At 43.0% G+C, this 7,138-nt stretch overlaps 1 non-coding gene across 1 annotated transcript; it reads right to left on the bottom strand.

Moving 5' to 3' along the window:
• Positions 1-3,406: 3,406 nt before the first annotated feature.
• trnal-cag (transfer RNA leucine (anticodon CAG)) lies at positions 3,407-3,489 on the bottom strand. The gene has a single exon. It is a non-coding gene; the product is annotated as a tRNA-Leu (tRNA).
• Positions 3,490-7,138: the final 3,649 nt, after the last annotated feature.

Here is a 7,138-nt window from a genome sequence, read left to right as displayed (position 1 = left end):
GGTTAGTTTGCAGGTGCAGCAGGTAATCAGGAAGGCGAATGGAATGTTGGCCTTCATTGCGAGAGGGATGGAGTACAAAAGCAGGGAGGTCTTGCTGCAACTGTATAAGGTATTAGTAAGGCCGCACCTGGAGCACTGCGTGCAGTTTTGATCACCTTACTTAAGGAAGGATATACTAGCTTTGGAGGGGGTACAGAGACGATTCACTAGGTTGATTCCAGAAATGAGGGGGTTACCTTATGATGATAGATTGAGTAGACTGGGTCTTTACTCCTTGGAGTTCAGAAGGATGAGGGGTTATCTTATAGAAACATTTGAAATCATGAAAGGGATAGACAAGATAGAGGCAGAGAGGTTGTTTCCATTGGTGGGGGAGACTGGAACGAGGAGGCACGGCCTCAAAATAAGGAGGAGCCAATTTAAAACCAAGTTGAGAAAGAATTTCTTCTCCCAGAGGGTTGTGAATCTGTGGAATTCTCTGCCCAAGGAAGCAGTTGAACTGGCTCATTGAATGTTTTCAAGTCAAAGATAGATAGATTTTTAACCAATAAGGGAATTAAGGGTTACGGGGAGAGGGCGGGTAAGTGGAGCTGAGTCCACGACCAGATCAGCCATGATCTTATTGAATGGCGGAGCAGGCTCGAGGGGCTAGATGGCCTACTCCTGTTCCTAATTCTTATGTTCTTATGTTCTTATGTTCTTATAACACGGCGATGAGAATTGTACAGTGTACTGCAAGTGTGGTCCAAAGAAAGTTTGATACCAGTTCAACAGAACTTCACTACTTTTCAACACTATCCGTCTTGAATTAACCCTTGGTGCTCCATTTTCTTTTTATGGATATATAACCCGCATCACGACCTTTACTGTTTATTTGTATTTCTACTCTGAGATCCCTTTGCTCCTTGACCTCACTTAGATTCTTATTCTCACGTAGTATTTGACCTTATCTTTCTTACCAAAGTACATGACCTCACTCTGTCTGTGATGGATTGAATTTGCCAATTCAATGTCCAGTCTACAAGATTATTAATGTCTTGTTGTAGTTTGTTGCAGTCCTCCTCAATAATGTCTATCAGCCCCACCCCAATTTGGCCTCATCTGAAAGTGTAGAAATTGTTTTTTTGATTCCAAAGTCTAAATGGACAATTTAAATTGTGAACAGCATTGGTCCCACACTGATCCTCATGGGAGCCCACTTTACACCTTCTGCACTCAGAATAACAGTCATTTACTTCTGCTTTCTGTCTTGGGGTCAGCTCGCTATACATTCCACGACTTGTCCCCTAACACCGCAAGCTCTGATCTTATTCATTATTCTAATATGTGGTACCTCATCAAAGACTTTTTGGAAATTTAAGTATATTATATCGACCACATTACCCTGGTCTACTCTCCCTGTTACTTCTTCAATGAAATCAAAGAAGTTGGTCAAGCAAGACTTTTGCTTTTGAATCCACGCTGATTATACATAATTATATTTTTGGTTTATAGATATTCTTCTATTCTCTACTTTAGAAGGGATTCCATTATTTTCCTACCACCGAAGTTCCACTGACTGGTCTATAGTTCCCCGGACATGTTCTATCTTCCATCTCAAATATAAGTATTACGTTAGCTATCCGCCATTCCTCTGACACTACACATTTTTCAAACTATCATTAAATATTTGTAATAGTGCTCCTGCTATCTCTTCGCTGAATTATTTTAAAGTGTATGGATGTAATCCATCCAGACCAGGGATTTAATCCTCCTTTCATTTGGTTTTTCATTTAATATTTTTCATCTTTACTTATTGCAGTTATACAATTTCCCATACATTATTCCACCATCATGTCCATCTGCCCTGTGTCCCTGGTAAATACATAGGCAAAGTAATTATTTCATAATTTATGTCATTTTTCCATCGCTTCATGTGATTTAATATTGTCCATCGATTTGTGGCCCTATTCCCATCCGATATTCTGTTTAAAATGAATGTGCCTGTAGAAAGTTAGATGAGCGATTATGTTATCGGCCACCTAATAGTGGGAAGGATAAAGAGGTGTAAATTTAGGTAAAATGCAGAAAGATTCAAGATCTGTCGTGATAATGTGGGACTTCAACGTAAACTGGGAAAATAACCATGCAAAGGGAAAATGCAGGGGAGGATTTCCTGAAATCTGTATTGGAACTTTCTCCATCAGTATGTTTCCAGCACGATGGGGAAGAAAGCAGTTCTGGATCTCGGAAATGGATTAAGTAGAGCATGTTTCTGTGGAGGAGCATTGAGGAAACAGTGATCACAATATCATTAGGTTTAGAGTAGTTATGGAAAAGGAGAAGGTATAATCATGTGTGAAAATACCCAACTGTAGGAGGACTAATTTTTTGAGTTGAAAGGGATCCGGCCCAGGTAGATTGAAACCAAAGATTTCTCGGTAAAACAGTAAATGCACATTGGGAGACTTTCAAAAAGGAGATAGATCGGGTAACGACTAGACACGTTCTCATGCAGGGTGCAGAAATAGCATGATAGCTAGCTACAGCTCGGTGGATGAATGAAGATCAACTAAAACACAAAAACGGAAGCTTGTGATAAACTTCAGGCTCATATTTCAGTAGAGAACCAAGCAGAATACAGAATGTACAGAGAAGGACTATCAAAGGAGGAGGAAGTAGAATCAGCAGAAAAACAGGATATTCGCCCATAGTACTTATCTGAGGAAGGACACACTTGCCTTGGAGGTGGTGCAACAGAGGTTCAACAGATTGATTCCTGGGATGAGAGGGCTGTCCTATGATGAGTGATTGTGTAGAATATGCCGATTCTCTCTTGCGTTTCGAAGAATCGGAGGTGATCTCGTTGAAACGGACAATATTCTGAAGGGGATTGACAGGGTAGATGTTGAGAAGCCTGGCTAGCTCAGTCGGTAGAGAATGAGACTCTTAATCTCAGGGTCGTGGGTTTGAGCCCCATGTTCGTCAATTGCAGTTCTTTAAAATTTATGTTGCTTTCACGGGAAAACATAATTAATGAACACATTATCTTCTTTTGCACAATGAAAGAAATACGAACTGAGGGAGAGTTGATAATTTAATCATCTGTTCTGTGCTCTGCATAAGAACACAAGAACCAGGAGCAGGAGTCGGCTATTTGGCCCTTCGAGCCTGCCTTCTTTTGCACTGAAACAAATTATAACCGTGAGTTTAAATTAGCAGTGCGAGATATTTACAGGGCACCTTTCAATGCTCCACAAACCCATTCCATTCGCTACAGCCACCCGGGATCGTTTCCCGGTTTGGGAAGTATATTTGATATCACCACTTGCAATTGAAGTGGAGTAAATTTATTACGTCAGATGGATGTCCCAAAGCACTTCAGAGTGGTGTCAAAACAAATGAGTTTGCAATTTAAAACAATGAATGTCAGGAGTGGGATTTGAACCCACGCCTCCAGAGGAGACTGCGACCTGAACGCAGCGCCTTAGACCGCTCGGCCATCCTGACTGTGTAATGCTTCACTTACAAGTTATTACTCAGGAAAGTTTCGGACCGGGCGCTTGTTCAGTGTTGCTGGAAGGCCCAGTGATCGGGATATCCTCTTCCCCGGGGTTTTCCTGAGCCTGTGATCGGTGCACGGGGATGTTTGGCCCGGGTTGGAGGTAGCTTACATCCCAGGGATGGACAATAACACTCTGAGCTCAGGAACTGGGGAAGAGCGAATAATTAATGAGCTGTTTGTGGGTTTCAAATGCAACTTAGATCTGATGGTATAAACCGATAGTGTTGTTTCACAGAATGAAAGAAATGCGAACAGGGACAATCGAAATTTCAATAACTGAACTTTAATAATGAGTGAAAATTTAACCCTTGATGAAGTTTTATCCCCGATCTGATTTTACACACTCTGTATTTGAGTCGATTAGTTTTAAATTGTTCATTGCTCATGCGACAATGTACCCTGGACTGCTTTTGTTCAATTTTATTGCAGACAAGTTTTTGCTTCACAAGTAATGTTTCCGCCCAGGCTCGCAACAGAGACCTTTCGCGTGTAAGGCAAACATGATAACCGCTACACTACGGAAACTGCTGCTTAGCTCAGTGCCCAGAGAGAAGTGTTCAGCAACAAGCTGAAATGCTCTATCCCTCTCTCTGCAAAAAGTTCCTTTCACAAACATTTCTCTGACCTGAACTGCACCAAACAACAATGTTCTCCTTTCAAATCATTAAACTCCCCAATTTCCACATCTGCAATGTTAAGGACAAGGACTGGAAGCGCTTTGCGATCAGAAAATTGCCGGAAACCCCTGTGGTTAATGAAAGGGCTTTTGATGGTTGATTTCCGTACACACCTTGTGTTATAGAAACATAGAAACATAGAAAATAGGTGCAGGAGCAGGCCATTCAGCCCTTCTAGCCTGCACCGCCATTCAATGAGTTCATGGCTGAACATGAAACTTCAGTACCCCCTTCCTGCTTTCTCGCCATAACCCTTGATCCCCCGAGTAGTAAGGACTTCATCTAACTCCCTTTTGAATATATTTAGTGAATTGGCCTCAACTACTTTCTGTGGTAGAGAATTCCACAGGTTCACCACTCTCTGGGTGAAGAAGTTTCTCCTCATCTCGGTCCTAAATGGCTTACCCCTTATCCTCAGACTGTGACCCCTGGTTCTGGACTTCCCCAACATTGGGAACATTCTTTCTGCATCTAACCTGTCTAAACCCGTCAGAATTTTAAACGTTTCTATGAGGTCCCCTCTCATTCTTCTGAACTCCAGTGAATACAAGCCCAATTGATCCAATCTTTCTTGATAGGTCAGTCCCGCCATCCCGGGAATCAGTCTGGTGAACCTTCGCTGCACTCCCTCAATAGCAAGAATGTCCTTCCTCAAGTTAGGAGACCAAAACTGTACACAATACTCCAGGTGTGGCCTCACCAAGGCCCTGTACAACTGTAGCAACACCTCCCTGCCCCTGTATTCAAATCCCCTCGCTATGAAGGCCAACATGCCATTTGCTTTCTTAACCGCCTGCTGTACCTGCATGCCAACCTTCAATGACTGATGTACCATGACACCCAGGTCTCGTTGCACCTTCCCTTTTCCTAATCTGTCACCATTCAGATAATAGTCTGTCTCTCTGTTTTTACCACCAAAGTGGATAACCTCACATTTATCCACATTATACTTCATCTGCCATGCATTTGCCCACTCACCTAACCTATCCAAGTCACTCTGCAGCCTAATAGCATCCTCCTCGCAGCTCACACTGCCACCCAACTTAGTATCATCCGCAAATTTGGAGATACTGCATTTAATCCCCTCGTCTAAATCATTAATGTACAATGTAAACAGCTGGGGCCCCAGCACAGAACCTTGCGGCACTCCACTAGTCACTGCCTGCCATTCTGAAAAGTACCCGTTTACTCCTACTCTTTGCTTCCTGTCTGACAACCAGTTCTCAATCCACGTCAGCACACTACCCCCAATCCCATGTGCTTTAACTTTGCACATTAATCTCTTGTGTGGGACCTTGTCGAAAGCCTTCTGAAAGTCCAAATATACCACATCAACTGGTTCTCCTTTGTCCACTTTACTGGAAACATCCTCAAAAAATTCCAGAAGATTTGTCAAGCATGATTTCCCTTTCACAAATCCATGCTGACTTGGACCTATCATGTCACCATTTTCCAGATGCACTGCTATGACATCCTTAATAATTGATTCCATCATTTTACCCACTACTGAGGTCAGGCTGACCGGTCTATAATTCCCTGTTTTCTCTCTCCCTCCTTTTTTATGTATTTAACCTTTGGCCACCTGTATCACACCACCACCAGAGGGCCGACCTGTTGGAGTCCCAAGGGTTCCCAGCATCCATTTGTATATATAAGCACACTGGAGTCTTATTAAAGGAGCTAATGTCATACTAACTCATTGTTCACAGTACTCAGTTTCATTCTTTATTATGAGCGTATCAATTGGCGACGAGACAACGAACAACCACGCAAAAATGCAAGTAACAGTTGGTATAACTTGATAACAGCACAGCTGGCAATGGTTGCGGAATATATTCGTGCAGCCAAAACGCACACTGACAACTTGGAACTGTACGGCACCGAATCCTCAGGGAAAAACAATTAAAGGCTTTGTTCCTGAATGGGCTACGATCCACCAACCTTGCAGTTAATAGCTGAACGCCCTAATCCGTTGCACCACAGAGACTGATATAGCATATATTGCAAGACATCCCTGTGATATCTTCACAGAGCACAGCACACACAGCTTCCGAACATGCAGGCTGCTCTCTCGGAACTCTCCGGAAAGAGCCTGTTCTGTTTAATGATTAACTATAGAGTTGCAGTACACAATATGTCCACATCCACAGTGTGGCGCTACAAGCATTACATGCTGACAGACATTCCAATCCCAAACTCGGGTGTCAGTCAGTTAAAGCTTCAGATTGCTCTGACCGGGATGGAACTTGTCCACTCTCAGTTGTACTTTTCCCAAATAAAGGGTGGGACATTCATTGTGGATGTGTGGAAGCAGTCTGGTCCCGCACACTGCAGACACTTCCATGTCACCGCCAACCAGCTCTCCCACAACCGGTGTGATCTACCTTCCAGCCTTCCGGTGCCTTGTCTGTGACGAAGTATTCTGACTGTCCCGAAGCCGGTATCCTTTGTCATCAATAGGGTTTTAAGTTGTTTCGGTAATTTTTACCTGCTGGACAGTCGAGGCACAAATTGTAGAGTGGAACACTTGTGTGGACCCCGGTTTTCTCGTGGTTGATTTTCCTGGTTAGGTCCGTCGGTCGCGGTGGTCCGGTTGATGCCTGTTACCAAGTCAGTTGGTATTGATGTTCCACTGATTGGTTTTTTGAAGTTCTTTTCTCCGATGTCGTGATGTATCTTCCTGTGTTTTCTTGCCGTTTGCTCTCGATCTTGATCCAGTTGTTCCAAAGTAATGGTCAAAAAAATAGGTTGCTCTTGGTACGATAGGCCCCCAGTTATACTCTGAGAGGCTGCTTAATCTTCGTGCCAAATCTAACGTTTCTTTTGTTTAAGTTTTGCTGCCCATTGATTTAAGTGGTCTTCTTTGTATAAGTTTTGGCGGACTAGCTAACTGAGACTTGATTAAATGTTTTAATCT

Source organism: Pristiophorus japonicus, unplaced genomic scaffold (genome assembly GCF_044704955.1).
Source record: "Pristiophorus japonicus isolate sPriJap1 unplaced genomic scaffold, sPriJap1.hap1 HAP1_SCAFFOLD_163, whole genome shotgun sequence".
Taxonomy (NCBI): Eukaryota; Metazoa; Chordata; class Chondrichthyes; family Pristiophoridae; genus Pristiophorus; species Pristiophorus japonicus.
Note: the sequence above shows the minus strand (reverse complement) of the source record. Positions and strands in the feature narration are given on the sequence as shown.